At 43.1% G+C, this 16,373-nt stretch overlaps 1 long non-coding RNA gene across 1 annotated transcript; it reads right to left on the bottom strand.

The window, feature by feature from the left end:
• Window positions 1–1,518: 1,518 nt before the first annotated feature.
• On the bottom strand, window positions 1,519–12,146 carry LOC138759792 (uncharacterized). The gene is made up of 4 exons (XR_011355088.1): window positions 12,055–12,146; window positions 9,248–9,436; window positions 8,036–8,073; window positions 1,519–1,676 (listed from the first exon to the last, which is right to left on the bottom strand). It is a non-coding gene; the product is annotated as an uncharacterized lncRNA (long non-coding RNA).
• Window positions 12,147–16,373: the final 4,227 nt, after the last annotated feature.

The raw sequence follows: 16,373 nt of genomic DNA, 5'->3' as shown, positions 1-16,373 counted from the left end.
CCAAATCTCTTCAAACTCCTCACAAAGTCTATAACGAGGGTATGATGAAAAGTTGCCTGATGTTTATGTGGCGGGTGAATTCAGGCTCATTTCTAACATTTAAGAAAAATTTAGATAGATACACAGATGGGAGGAGTATGTCGGGATATACTATTATTCTAAACTATTATTCTGCCTAGTCCCACCACTCTCCTCCCACTCAATAGTCCTCCAAAGTGCTGAAATGTTCTACGGTTTTCTGGAAACCATGAAGTCATGATGGACAGGCTGGCTGGGAAATTATATGAAAGTACAGGGCAATGGACAGGCATTTTACAAATCTATAATTTGCAACAAATGTGCTTTGTATTAAGGAGCGACAGTACAATAAGAAACATGACCCAACAAAGGATTACAGAATAAATTAAAGATGGTATTGCCAGAAAAATCAACAAGCCTGGGTTCATTTTTAGAAAGGATCCTCACAGGATTATGTTAACGGAAGGGAAAAATATATTAGGAATTAATGACAGGGTTCCAGAAGAGCTTCCATATATCTATGTTAAAAGGATGAATGCAAACCCAAATATGGGTCCATGCAGACTGTGGCGGAGGGTGGAGGGGGTGGGGGGAGAGAATTTATGATGGGGAACAATAGGGAAAGAAGAATTAAGCACAAGTGATGTATTTGCATCTATCTTCACAGAAGAAGGCTCGAGGGACTTTCCAGAAATACGAGGACAAATGAGGAAGTGAAGGAAATTAGTATCAGTTAGTGAGTTTGAAAATGGATGAATTCCAAGGACCTAAGTTTAAAAAGATAAGGATACTCAATGCTCTGGATATTGTCTTCCACCAATCTGTAGATTCCAGAATAGTTCCTGCAGACTGGAAGGTAGCCAATGCAACCAGACTGTTCAAGAAACGAGTAAGAGAGAAAGCAGGGAATTATGAACCTGTTAGCCCAACATCTTTAGAAAAATGTTGGAATCTATATTAAAGGATGTGACATCAAGACATTTAGAAAATAATAACATGATTGAGCAGAACCAACATGAATTTATGAAAGGGAATCATGCTTTACTAATCTTTTGGAGGTTTTTTTTGAGAACATATCTAATTGAATATCACGAGGAAAATCAGGGGATGCGGTGAATTTGGATTTTCATAAGGCAGTTGATAGAGTTCCATGCAAGGGCTTGCTAAGTAAGGTTAGAAATTGCAAGCTAAATGACTCACATGGATTGAGATGTTGCTGAACAGAAGGAAGATGAAAGGTGGGATTAAAAGGGTCTTTCTCAGATTGGCAGGTTGTGACTAGTGGAGTACCTGAGGAATCAGCATTTAATTCCCAAGTATTCACAGTCTGTATCAGTGACTTATCTGAGGAGACCAAATGCAATACGTCCATCCTTGCTGATGACACCAAGCAAAGCAGGAATATAAATAATGATCAGAAGGCAAAAGAACTTTAGGGGGTGTAGCGCAAATAAAAGCTCTCATGACTCGAGAGAGAACAAACACTTTAATCAGCTTATAACTATGGCTAAGGTTCAACAGTAGTCTTCAGAAGGGTTCTGGGTTTAGGCAGGAAACCAGAGTTTTATGTGGGCAGGAGACGTGGCCAGCCATCAGAACAACACCCTACCAATGAATCTCAGTTCACTGCATTCACCCCTTCCTGTAGAATTTAGGGTCTGTGAATGAAGACAGAGAACATGGGTTCAGAAACAAGTGGTAAAAAAATATAGTTATTTACATATTTACAGATTTAAGCGGTCTGGGGGTCTGGAGATCCTGGTGAAGCACCTTAGCACTGGGGGCCTTGGCCTCATTGGGTCTCCTGGTCCCCTTGTGAGGGAGGAGAGGTGGGCTGGGTCTCCAGCTCTATGGAGGAGTGGGGTGCATTTTTCGCCTGATTAATAGTTTGACTATAGTCAATTACTAGCCTGGATTGTTTTCCCCCTTTACCACTACCCCTTGTGCTCTCCACAGGCTGGTGCGAGGTTCAATGATACCTTCATCCAGCAGGCATTGAGTCTCCAAATTTATAAACTCTCGTCTGCTGCACTGTACCTCCTTCTCTTGGTAGCAATGGGTTTGCAGTCTGGGGACAGATTCGGGAAGAGAGGAGGAGAGTCGATATTCAGTGTGGAAAGGCTGCATGTGGGTTCTGATTTTGGGGACCCTTCATTCCGAACCATTATGGGGGGAGGGGACCAGAATACTCCAAGGTCACTCTTTTAAGGTGACACAGGAAGTCCAAACCCAACAACACGAACCACACAATTCATCAAGAATATACAAGCGAAATTTACAGAAATCCCCCCCTTCAAACGACAGGTGGAGTATACAATGTTGTTGAACACACGTAGAATTCAAATGAGACTTGAGAAATATGCAGTAATTGGAAGGATACGCCTTCAGGTTGTATTTTCACACAGTCCGTGAGTCTCTGAAGCTTTCAGTAGAGCCTGTGTCGATTAGGCATATATTGGAATGTCTGTTTACCTTCACAGTCACTATGGAGTTGCTAAACTGGTGAGGTCTGTCCTGATCTAGGACCGTCGAGGCTATGTCCCTGGAGACCCAATGCTTCTCACTCAAGTGGCCCCCACCATCCTGGGCAGCCCTGCGTGGGTAAGATGGCGTCAACCTTGTGGCGTGGAAAGCTGCCCATCCTTCTTCTTCCTCTGCCGAGTTTGAATTCGGGTCACACCAAGATGGCTACCAAAGCCTTTTCGCACCCTTTCCTCACTGCCACCCTCCGATGGTGTGTCACGTAGGCTCAGGCGAATTTGGAGCAGATGACTTGGGGCTGGAATCAGATCTGGGAGTGGTGCAGGCCATGAACTTCCCCAGACTTCCCCTCGTGGCAGACCCTCACCCAATGTCCTTTCTTGCTGCAGCTGGAACACACCGAGTCTTTAGCCAGGCAATGAGATCGGGGATGCTGGCTCTTGACGCAGAAAATGCACTCCCTGGCATGGGAAGTAGCAGCCATTAGGGCAGAGGTAGCGGGAGCAGCTGGTACTTGGATGGGCTCACCTGGGTGGGCGAGCTTGCTGGCTTTGAGGTCGTCGTTCTCGAGCTTGGCCTGTTCTAGTGATTTGGACAGCTCAACGTGGCTAGCTAGGTCCTTCTCTCCTGACTCAAGCAGTCATGTATCTTGAACGGACCCCCACGACTAAAGTGTCCCGGATCTGTTCTTCCTCATGAACGTGACGTGTAGCCGCTTTGTACCTGCACTTCTTGGCAAGCATCCACAGATCCAGCAAGTAGTCATCGATGGTCTCTTCTGGCCACAGGCGACGTCGAGCAAGTCAGTGCCTCGCTAGAACCTCATTCTTCAGGTACCGAGCCTTCAATACCTCGATAGCAGCGTCATACATAGAGCAGTCCCTGATGACTGTATACCCTTTCGTTCCTAAACTCGAAAAGAGTGCGGTCCTCCTGAGTTCATCAGTGTGGTAGACGCCTCTGGTCGCGTTCAGGTAGGCCTGGAAGCAGTCTAGCCCATATGTGAACTCCTGAGCTGTGTCGAGGGAAAGAAGGTCTATCAGTCGCATACCAGGCTTGAGTAGCGTTTCCAACATTAGGGAATAAACTAATAAAATTGTAGCTTGAATAAAAGCTCTCATGACTGGAGGAGAACAAAAGCTTTTATTACCTTTTAACTAAGGGTAGGGTTTAACAGTAGTCTTCAGAGGGGTTCTGGGTTTAGGCGGGACACCAGGGTTATATGTGGGCAGATGGGGATGGAGCTAATAGGCGGGGCCAGCCATCAGCACAACCCATGACCAGTCAATCCCAGTTCACTGCAGGGGAATACAGACTGGTTAAGTGATTAATCAACAATATAGGAGGTGGAGAACATGTGGAAAAATATCAGTAGAAATGTTGAGTTTTTTTTTTAATTGTTGAAGACCGAGGAATGTTGATATTGAAAAGGGTCTGGGTGTCCTTGCATGCGAGTCACTGAAAGGTAGCAGGCTATAAGGGGAAGACAAGCAAGAGGTTGCAAGAGGATCTGCTTACAAGGGAGAGGCTATAAGGGGAAGACAAGCAAGAGGTTGCAAGAGGATCTGCTTACAAGGGGGAGAGGTGAGAGAGACTCACTGAACTCCCTTTGAAAAGAGGAGAAATTCTTCAGGGTAGGCATCCCTCAAAGAGATTTTGCAGTGCTTGTAAATTAATACTTAAGTGGAAAGATTATGGGAGGTTTCACTAAATGTGTGAATCAGAGATTCCATTCGGCAACGTGTAGCTCAGGGTACAGGTGAGTTATATTTTGAGTCGTGCACTGAGAAAAAAAAGATTGCAGATGTTGGAAAAAACAATCTGCAGGAGAAATTCAGCAGCTTTTATATTTAAATTTAAAAAATTATATATTTACAGTAGAGTAGAAACCATTCAGACAGGAGCTGATAAGCTTCAACACCAGCCTCTCAAAACACTACATCACTGTGGATGTGAGTACCACTGCTCAGTGGTCATTTAGGCAGGTTACCACACCCTACTTACAAGTACAAAGAGACCTGAGAATTCGTGGACCAAATAGACTAATGTCCTGTTTGGAATAGGACTGATGTATGATCTTAATCCGTAGTTGGATATTAAATATACACACACACACACAACAGGCCATTTCGGCCCACGAGTCCATGCCCCCAGTGTACCCCCAATAACCTGATTACCCAGTATGTTTCAAACAGTGGGAGGAAAGCGGAACCCCCAGGGAAAACGTACAAACTCCTTACAGATAGCGCAGGATTCGAACACAGGTCTCGATCGCTGACGCTGTGAAGGCTGTAACTACTCTTAGTGTGGCACCACAGAGATGTAACTCACTTCAGCACACACCGTGGTCCATAAAATAAAATGAGCAAAGAGGTGACTTGTTCACAAAACATTCCATGATTTGCCGCCCCCCCCACCCCACCCAACTTTAATCCTGACTAATCCCTCTCGTCGGTCGGATCTCATCAGGAGGAAAGATTTCCTCTATGCCCTGGCAAAAATCTGAGAACTTCAATTCTGCTTGATATGGGTAGCTATACTCATCGCAACACACTGTGGTACGACAAAAATTTCATTGTATGAATAAGCTTATATTACACGGCCACACTGTGTTGCACCGGAGTGTGGGTTTGCTGAGAGCAATAGCTGTGTGTATGACCGGGAAGATCAGTATGTGGATTGCTCTGGCTGAGTGAAACTTTCAAACAGTTTGCTCGCAAACTTTTAAATTTATTTTGCTATCTTTATTTGCATTTTGATTTGTGAATGTACATTCTTCCGTGCAGGTTCTGATGGTTTTTTTTGTCATCTCATTCAGTTTCTTGCCATGTCTCAGTTAGTGCAGGAAGGGATTACTTTGAGGTATATCAATGATCGGCTTATATTTGCGAATGCAAATCTTATGAGGAGTTATGAAAGATGATTTCAACTTTGTTTGAAAGGTAAATGAATCCATGCACCTTGAGCCTCTTTTAGTGGCTTGAAAAGGATTATTGAGAAACTAATCCCCACCCGGTTGTCCGAGATGTGAAATATAGCAGTGGGAACATGCACTCTGCCTCAACACTTTCTTTTTGAAAAATGATGAATTTTCAGACCATATTCAGTACTCATAGACCCAGACAGCATGGAAACATGCTCTCAGTACTCATAGAACCAGACAGAACGGAAACGTAGACACAGTACCTATTGAGCAGAGAGCATGGAAACGTACAGGCAGTACTTATTGAGGCAGACAGCACGGAAATGTGCCCTCAGTACTTATTGAGCCAGAGAGCATGGAAACGTACAGTCAGTACTTATTGAGCCAGAGAGAACGGAAACGTACCCTCAGTACTCATGGAACCAGACAGCATGGAAACGTGCCCTTAGTACTCATAGAGCCAGACAGAATGGAAACGTACCCTCTGTACTCATAGAGCCAGACAGAATGGAAACGTGTCTTCAGTACTCATAGAGCCTGACAGCACGGAAACGTGCCCACAGTACTCATAGATCCAGACAGCACGGAAACTTTCCCTCAGTACTTATTGAGCCAGACAGCATGGAAATGTACCCTCAGAACTCATAGATCCAGACAGCACAGAAATGTCCCCTCAGACCTCATAGATCCAGACAGCACGGAAACTTTCCCTCAGTACTTAATTGAGCCAGACAGCATGGAAACGTGCCCTCAGTACTTATTGAGCCAGACTGCATGGAAATGTACCCTCAGAACTCATAGAGCCAGACAGCACAGAAATGTGCCCTCAGAACTCATAGATCCAGACAGCACGGAAACTTTCCCTCAGTACTTAATTGAGCCAGACAGCATGGAAACGTGCCCCCAGTACTTATTGAGCCAGACTGCATGGAAATGTACCCTCAGAACTCATAGAGCCAGACAGCATGCATTCATACCAATCTTGCATTAATCTCCCTAATTCTCGAGTACTACCTCTTGATTCTAATAGTCAACTGATTTAAGCGGTAATATACATTGTCCTATTTAACTGTACATCTGTATCTGTAATGTGTGTTTCAGTGAAGGGCGCTTGATAAAGTGACGACTCTCTGCTTTCATTCTGTTAGACCAAGTTTTGTTTTGAATATTTTATTTTAATTTTCATGGAGTCTTAAAATTCAAACAATCCATATAATCTTTTTAAAAAAAATTCATTTAACATACAGAGTGTGTATTTCTCCCCATCCCCTACCCTTATTTAACTGAAAGTACAGTTAATGAAATTACATCAATACAATTAATTTAAATTAAATTAAAAAGTAAGTTAAAAAAAACGAAACTGAAAGAAGCATGTCGCCTGCACCGTGTCCCACTTCTTTGATCACATTCATTTCTCTGCTGGGACAGATTTCTATTTGAAGGTGGAGTAGGGGTGCTAATCAATCTGTGTGCCAATAAGTTTCAAGTAAAGTTGCCACACCTTAATGAATGTGTCTTGTTTCTTCCTTAGATTGTCCATGATTTTCTCCTGGGGATGCACTGAATTTCCACATTCCATCATGTGGTATTTTGTTGGGAATTGGGCTTCCACAAAACCGCTATACACTTCCTGGCTAGCACCAAAGCAACCTTCACAAACGAAATCTGGTCCGTCTAAAACTCGCGTCCCCAATGTCTCCCAGAAGGTATAACTCTGAATCCTGTGGAAAATCCACTTTTGTAATTTTTTTAAGAATGTTCCCCCAGGTCTTTTCCCAGAAAGATCTTACCTTTGTAAATAGTCAGGTGGAGTGGTCAAAAGTTCCAACCTCCACACCACACCTAAAGCACATTTCTGATATTTCAGCCTTTGATCGGAGTAATTTTTATGGTGTGAGGTACAGCTGGGGCAAGAAGTTGCACCGTCCTATATCCGACAATGATGACTCCAATCACGCTATCCAGATGCAGATCTTGTGACAACTCTATGATTTTTGTGCCCAAGTCCGACTCCCATCTCTCCCTCACTTAAATCTTAGAGATAAATTTACACACATTCCCCTGTTGAATTAGAATTTCCACATTAATTCATCCAGGTAGGGTCATAGATGGCACCAATATTCCCTTGAGAAAGATCTATTCGCAGATAGCAGAAGAATGTTCTATTAGACAAATCATATTTGTTCCTCAACTCTTGAATGACATGAGCTGCCTTCACTTGTAACAATTCTCGATACACCTCATACCCTTCTGGCACCATGTGTCCAGGATTTGTTTTACCCAGAGTTAAGGGTATTAAGTTGTTCTGGGTCAACAGCATTTTGGGGGACAACTCCACCTTCAATCCAATACATTGATTCATTCTTTGCCACATCTGAAGTATATCCTTTAGTACACGTTATCCGTGTTCTTAGAAATTAATTTATATATAAACTCTCCTGCTATCTTTGCACCCTCCACATGCAATCCAATTTCTGCCCAGGTTGGGGTGGGGGGGGGGGGGGCGAGCTCCCTCATAGAGTGAGTGATAAATCTTGCCTAGGCTCTAGACAAAGTTAAAGAATTTAATGTATGTTACATTCTAAATGTGACAATAATGAAACCTTTACGTACCATCAGCACAATTTTGGGATTGGGAGGTACTGGAGAACCTGAGAGAGAAAACATGGAGTTACAGGGAGAACTCAGCTTCCATCTGGCACTGAATGGCATTCACATCAATGTCTCTGGTTTCTGTCAAAAAACCCATACCTCACCTTCATCCCCTTGATTCATTTCCTCTTGTTCTCTCTCTCTCTCTCTCTCTCTCTCTCTCTCTCTCTCTCTCTCTCTCACTCACTCTCTCTCTCTCTCTCTCTCTCTCTCTCTCTTCCCCCTCTTTTCCCTCTGTCTCCTTTTACAGAGCCAAAGTCAATTTTCACTTTCCCCTCATCATATACATTTTGTTTGTTGCTCAGTGCTCCACCCCCTCCCCTCTTTTTCTTCACAGTCTTTATTCAGATGCCTGCCTTTGTTTTGTTTATACCTTGAAGTTTCTAAGCCCAAAACATCGGTAATATATCTTTACCTCCTACGGATGCTGCAAGACTGGCCAAGTTCCTTCAGTGTTTACTGTGTGTTTTGCTTATAAACCACATCAAAGCAGTACCAGAGAACAGGACTCAGTATGTGTCACTAGAGCATGTGTCACTAGAGTTACTAATCTTATTCAATTCCCATGTCTGGATCAATAGTCCAAGCCTCCAAGTGCTAATCAAGTAACAAAACTCGGCCACTTGAGTAAAACACAAAAGGTAGCAGACACTGTGGTTGAAGTAAAAACACAATGCTGGAGAAACTCAGCAGGTCAAACAGTGTGCATTATACAGCAAAGATAAAGATACATAACTTTTTCTTCCCTGAAAAAATTAGGCCTCCACTGATTTACAGGAAGGAAACATTCTGTCTGTTGCCACGGGGGGGCATCGAGGAAGAAATGACTGGTTCTGTGTCATGTGGAGACCAATGTAGGGTTTACCTTGTTTCGGGCTTGAGCCCTTCATCAAGGTATGACAAAATGTAGGCAGGCGCCCAAACAAAATGATGGGGACGGGAGGGGCAGAGTGAGGGCCATAGTCCACAGGATAAGGTAAGAGGTGGATAAGGGAGGGAGGGCACACCAGCAAGCGGGGGTGGGGGGGGGAGAAGCTCTGTGAATGGAGAGGGAAGGGGGTGGAGAGCTGGGCTATATCACAGCTTTCGCCAAGACCAGTTCATAAGATGCACACTGCTTTAGTCTGTCCTAGGGGATGATAACAATGGAGTGATATAAATGCTGAGACCAACCTTAAGATGACCTCATCCATTTAAAGTTGTGGCACTCTCCAAACTTGTAGAATCTCCTATCAGGTGCAAAACCAAAGATGTGGTGGGAGATTGTGCTCATCTGAAACAAGCTGCCCTCAGCAGATTGAAGGTAATCAGTTCTCTGCACTCATGGCCAACTTCGCACTCCCAGCGCAGACTTTTTCTTCTCTGCAAAAATTAGGCCTCCACTTATTTACAGGAAGGAAACATTCTGTCTGTTGCCTCAGGGAGGTTCATGGAAGAAATGACTGGTTCTGTGTCACGTGGAGACCAATGTAGGGGTCACCTTGTGCTTTGTTAATGAGGAGAATGAGTGGAGCATATTATGTAGTCTAAACTTAGCTATCAAGCTGTTTTGTTTGAGAGTTTTAAAAGTGGCCATGGAGATAGTGGTTGAAGGGAGGGGAAGGACACAAATGTAGAAGAAAAGGAATGAGAAAGCAAGAAACTATATGGGCCATGTACTTTGACATAAGTGGTAGGGAAAATAATGTGGAAAAATTAGGAGAGAAAGAAGATGGAAAGACAAAATCTATTTTAAGTGGTGAGAGATTGAGCCCTGCATTCAGAGGGAGCTGGGTTTCATTGTACACAAATCACTGAGAATCAGCAGGAAACCATAAGGATGGTAAGAAGTGCACTGAGGATTGTTCCAAATGTACATTGGCATCTGGAATATTGTGTACAGATCTAGTTCAGGATATATTTGAGACTGGAGCAGTTCATCAAAATGATTCGTGGGATAGTGAGTTTGTCATACAAAAAATTAGGCAGTCTGAGCTTATCGTATTTTGAAATAATCTTGGTATTTAATGAATGGCTGACTGCATGTGTACGGAATTCAGAGAGTTTAGGAAGATGATTTTATTCAGCCATAGAGCAATACAGCATAGAAACAGGCCATTTGGCCCAACTTGCACACACCGACCAAAATACCCCATCCACGCTAGTCCCAACTGCCTGCATTTGACCTATATTTCTCCCTACCTATGTGTTCATCCAAGATTTGTTTGAACAGTATCCACCTCCAGAAGTTCATAAAACATGGGGACAGGAATAGGCTCTTCAGTTGATCCATTTTCCCTCTCAGCCCCACTGCCCGGCATTTTCCTCATAACCTTTGATGCCCTGGCAAATCAATCTCTGCCTTAAATACACCCAGTGACTTGGCTTCCACAACTGCCTGTGGCAACAAATTCCACCTTCTGGCTAAAGAAGTTCCTCCACATCGCTGTATTAAGCAGTCGCCCTTCGATCCTGAGCTGTGCCCTCTTGTCCTAGACTCTCCCACGATGGGAAACAGCATTTCTCTATCTACTCGGTCCATGCCTTTCAACATTCAAAATGTTTAAATCTCCTAAATTCCAAAAGGTACAGAGCTCCTCATATGATGACCCTTTCATTCCCAGAATCATCCCTGTGAACCTCCTCTGAATCCTCTTCAATGTCAGCACACCCTTCCTTAAATGAGGAGCCCTAAACTCCTCACAATGCTCCAAGTACTTTCACCAGTGTCTTTAAAGCCCCAACATCACATTCCTGCTCTTATATTCTATCCCTCGAAATGAATGCCAGCATTACATTTGTCTCTTCATCACTGACTCAACGTGTAAGTTTACCTTCAGGCTATCCTGCACGAGGACTCCTTGGACTCTTCGCATCTGTGTATTTTCAAATTTTTCCCCACTTAGAAAAGAGTCTGCCCTCTTATTTGTTCGACTGAAGTGCATGACCTTACACTTTCCGACATTGTATTTCATTTGCTCCTTTCTCTGCCAATTCTCCTCATCAGTCTAAGTCCTTCTGTAGTCTCACAGTTTCCTTAACACTACTGGCTCCTCCATCTACCTTCACAAACTTGGCCACAAAGCCATTCATTCCATAACCTAAATGTAACACAAAAAGAAGTGGCTGTAACACCGGCCCCTGTGGCTCAGGGTGTCTAAAACCAGTGGTCAAAGTGGCAAAAGAAGGAGCCAAGCAGAATTTGATCCACATATTCCAACTCCCTGCTTCCTGCCAAACAGCTAACCCTCTACCCATGCTAGTTTGCTTCCTGCACTCTTATCTTGTTAAGTAGCCTCATCTGTGGCCTCAAACACCTCCTCTGGCAGCCTATTCCATCCTTTGTGTAAATAAAAGTTATCTCTCAGGTTTCTGTTAAATATCACCCTCCCTTACCCTAAATCTTTGTGCTCTGGTTACCGATTCCCCTTCCCTGGGCAAAAGACTATGTGCGTTCACCTGACCGATTCCCCTCATGAATATGTACAGCTCTATACAAGAACACCCCTCATTCTCCATTGCTCCAAGGAATAAAGCCCTCGCTGCACAACCTAGAGGTCAGGCACCTGAGTCCTGGCAACATCCTTATAAATTTTCTCTGTACCCTCTTCAGCTTCGCAGCATCTTCTCTGTAGCATGGTAACCCCATTCTGTTCAACTTGAGCTATTAATTAAATAATAAACTCAGCAGATTGACAGAGTAGATAAGGGGATAATATCTCCATTGGCTCAGGGTGTCCAAAACCAGTGGTCAAAGTGGCAAAAGAAGGAGTCAGGTACTGGTGACAAGATTTGAGAAAGACTTTCCATATTTAAAAGGTTCTTTCAAATTCTCAGCCTTGCGATGACCATTGGGTCTCAGACTTTGATTACACTCAAAGTTTGATAGCTTTTTTTAGATGTAAGGGTATTTAGGGATTCGTCCCAGAGGTAAAAGATCAGCCATGATAAGATTAAATGGAGGAATGGGCAGGAGGGTTACACCCAATTCTATTTCTTACCTTGTCATGTCCCTCTGGGTCCAGTCATTCATTTTGTTTTTCATAACTCTCACTGCCTCATTTTCCTCAGTCACAGTGAATGAAGGACTTCCATTTCCACAACCTCGAGATAAAAATGCTTTTTTGTATCTGAAACTTTCAGCCAGGCATAAATCAGTACTAAATTATTACAGCCAATCCCCCACCTCAGTAAAATGCAGCGAGAGCTACAATTTACAGTTTTAAAACCCATCAGTGCAGTTATTTTGGACAAGCAGATTGAACCTCTGCCAGACAATTCAGGAAAGCAGATACCAGAATGCAGAGTTCAAGAACTAAACGTTTCAGAGCCTTTTCTATTGAGGAGACAAGCAGCAAAGTTGGACCTTTGGGGAAGTATGTTCAGAGTGCATTGGTATCAAGGCTGCAAAGTTCTGTCATCAGCGATGGAGAAGTGTGTGACATACTCTCCGGGAAGGTAGATTCAGTGAGGAAAAAAAGTGAGCCTCTAAGGAAATAATAAGAGAAAGCCCTTTAAGAGAATGTGTGCCAGAACTTTAAATATTACTCCTGATGAATGATGAAATTACATGATACCATGTAATTGAAACGAGGCAAGTATAACAACATTCCTTGATGGACTAAACACTTAATTAAAGTACAGGAAACCTGATCCAAAGGATCGTTGCATTAAAAGCAGTCATCGGAGAAGCATGGAAGCTCGCCACTGACCTCAACAAAATGCTTATCAAAAAGTTTGACCAAAGAGTCAATTTCCTCTTTTCCTGACCATGCCATGGTTAAGTGTTAGCTTCAAAGGATCAAAGCTTCCAGCAGCCATGATAGCTTCAGGCATACTGACTAGCAAATCCCATTGAATAATTCTGATAGGCAACAAACTACGAAGGAAAAAATTCTGATCGTGGTATAAAAATTAATTTTAAATCCTTTATATTTACATCAGAGGATTTCAACGCACGTGCAAAAATTAGTTCTGAGAGTCGAAGGTATTGCTTTGCTTTGTCTTCCTATACCAGTGGTTCCCCACTCCCCCCCCTCACGTACCACCTTAAATAATCCCTTATTAATCACAGAGCACTGATGGCATATATGATTGGAAAAATAAAGGTTGAAAACCGCTGTCCTAAACTGTTATAATCTCAAACAACAAAATGCAACTTAAAACCCTGACTTATTCATAAATACTATAACTTCATGCCAATTCCAATGTATTTCTTTAATTCAGTGGTTTTCAAACTGCCCCCACTAAACTCACATTCCACCTTAAGTAATCCCTATGCTATTTGTGCTCTGTGATTGCTTAAGGTAGTATGTGAGTGGGAAGGGAAGGTTGAGGATCACTCCTCTAGACCCAATTGTTACCTAAATATTATGCATGAGAAAAATTGTCATTGGCCCATTTCCTTTGGAGTTCTGAAACCGTGCACATAACGAGTCCATTAGGTACGATTAAAACAGTGGTTTTCAAACTTTATTCTTTCCACTCACATACCACCTTAAGCAATCCCTTACTAATCATAGAGCACCTATGGCAGAGGGATTACTTAAGGTGGAATGTGAGTTTAGTGGGGCAGTTTGAAGGCCACTGCTTTAGTTCAATCAGAGCAGGTCAGAGAACAAGATCATCAACACCATTTCGAGGATTTCCTGTTAAATTACGCATCTAGGAAATCCCAAAGTTGATGTAAATTACAGAGAGCAACAACTGCAAATTTTGACATTTTCACATCATTACCATTGCAAAATTTAGATTCAATTCAGGTATAGTGTGAAGTCCAACTCATCGACCCCCATTCATAGTACAATTTTTAAAAAAGCCAATACAGAATGCGGAGTTACATGGATGTAGCAGAATCACAGGGAGGGATCAGTTAGAGTAGAACCAAGCCACCATTATTTTACTTGTGTGAGATTTGTTCAGGAATCTGATAACAGCCTGAAAGAAACTGTCCTTGAAGAGAGCAGGCAAAATCATTGAGGACCCTCTGCCACTCCGCACTCAGCATCTTTCAGCTGCTCCCATCGGGAAAGAGATATAGAAGTATCGGAGCCAGCATCGCCAGGCTGAGGAACAGCTTCTTCCCACAGGGAATGCTGAACGACCAAAGGAACTGCTCACATTAACCATCCAAGACTCTCATATGGACGAAACATTTGTATGTATGAATACTGGCCTGCATGTGTATTGTTTGTCTTTATGTCTGGTTGTGTGTCTGCATGTATTGCACCGAGGCCCAGAGAACGCTGTTTCGTTGGGTTGTACTTCTGCAATTAGATGACAATAAACTTGACTTGAATGTGGTGCTGTGTGAAACACAAGGGCACCGAAGAGAGCGTGCCTGCAATGGAATGAGTCTTTTAATCTGTTGGCTGTCTATTGGAGGCAGCGCGAAGTCATGGGAGGGGAATGAATTTAGGTGATGGTTTCAGCCACATTGACAACTTTCTGCAGTGTCTTGCTGTCTTGGGCAGAGCAAGTTGTTGTTAGCCCTCACCAGTACATCTTGATAGGATAGCTTTCAGTGGTGCATCTGTAGAAGCTGTTGAGAGAAGCAGAGACATGCCAAATTTCCCCAAGCTTCCGTGGAAGTTGAGGCACTGGTGGGATTTCTTGGCCATTGTGTCGATGTGCTTGGACCAGGTCAGGTCATTGGAGGTGTTTACACCTGCAAATTTTATTAGTAAAATTCAAGCTATTAAGTTTTGTGAGTATTAATGAGACTAAAAACGTCGATCTGCTGGATTAGAAAAGCAGGAACCCCCCCCCAGTTGCAGGTTGTATCATGTTTCAATGACATTGCGCATCAAAAAATATATGGAACAGCTACTTGCTTGGTAATTTGAAGAACAAATGGTAATGAATTCAACAAACTTCACGTATGATTTTGCTATGAATAATTAATAGAGAATTTTTTTTTCTGGAAGTGTTAAAACAGAGAATACTAGAAATGTAAGGGAGCATCTGGGAAGAGGAACCGAGTCCTCAATTCCAGCCAATAAACACTTGTCAGATAAGTGAAACACGAAAGTTTGCAGACACTTGTGACTGCAGTAAAAGGTCAGAAATGCTGGAGGAACTCAGCAGGTATCTCAGTGTCCATAATTCCCACACCTTCCACCGTCATTCGGGGCCTGAAATGAGCCTTCCAAGTGAAGCAATACTTCAGATGTGAATGTGCAGGGGTCACCTACTGTGGTCTCCTGTTGTGGTCTCCTCTACATCAGAGAGACTGAATGCAGAGCCTGGGAGATTGCAGCGTCAAGCACCTTAGCTCTGTCCACCGTGGTGGTGGAGATCTCCCAAAGGACACCCATTTCAATGACCTCCCCCATTACCATGTCGACGCTTCTGTCCATAGTCTCATGCACTGCCATATTGAGACCACCCTCAAATTGGAGGAAAAACACCTCTCACATTCCAGCTGGATGGCATTAACAGCAGCTTCTCCAGTTTCCATTGCTGCCCCCCACCTCTCCCCCCCATGGATCCCTATTTCCCCCTTTCCTCCACCTTTGTCTCTCTCTCTCTCTCTTTCCTTTTTCCACTGTCTCCTTTCCTCCAGCTCTGTATTCACCTCCCCCGATTATTTCTCATCTTTCCTCCCCTGTGCTCCTCTCCAATTATCACCTTTTTTTCCTGTGAATATGTGCTCCTTTCTTCACTTGTCCCCAACCCTTTAATTCAGGCACCTGCCTGCTTTTTAATTCACAACTTGAAGAAGAGCTCAGGCACGAATTGTACGTAATATATCTTTACCTCCTATGGACGCTGCAAGACCTGCTGAGCCCCTCTAGCATTTCTCTTTTTTTTCCCTCAATAACCAGTTATCAGAGCATTTCTGATATTTTAGCTTTCTGGTTTTTTTTTAATTTCAGATTTCCAGATTCAGCAGAACCTTTCTTTTCTTTTTGAATTTTGCAGCTTAACCTTATATTCTATGAACACTGATGAGAAACACCAAATTAAACGTTTTAACCTACTATGTATTCTCTTCAGCCACCTTTGTAGTGTTGTAAAATTCTTCAGCTCCCACCTAATATTGAAACCTTATTTGTGGACAGAAGGCACCGAGGGGAGCTTGTGAAATTATTGGCTTTTATTAAAAGATATTGAGAGCAATTAATGCACAGCACGTAATGCATTGATAACTTGCCAGAAATTATACCAGTGTTATAGGTACTGGTTGCTCTACATAACTTCTTTCTCTCTTTGGCTTGGCTTCGCGGACGAAGATTTATGGAGGGGGTTAAAAAAAAGTCCACGTCAGCTGCAGGCTCGTTTGTGGCTGACAAGTCCGATGCGGGACAGGCAGACACGA

This window comes from Narcine bancroftii, chromosome 4, assembly GCF_036971445.1.
Source record: "Narcine bancroftii isolate sNarBan1 chromosome 4, sNarBan1.hap1, whole genome shotgun sequence".
Lineage (NCBI taxonomy): Eukaryota > Metazoa > Chordata > Chondrichthyes > Torpediniformes > Narcinidae > Narcine > Narcine bancroftii.
Note: the sequence above shows the minus strand (reverse complement) of the source record. Positions and strands in the feature narration are given on the sequence as shown.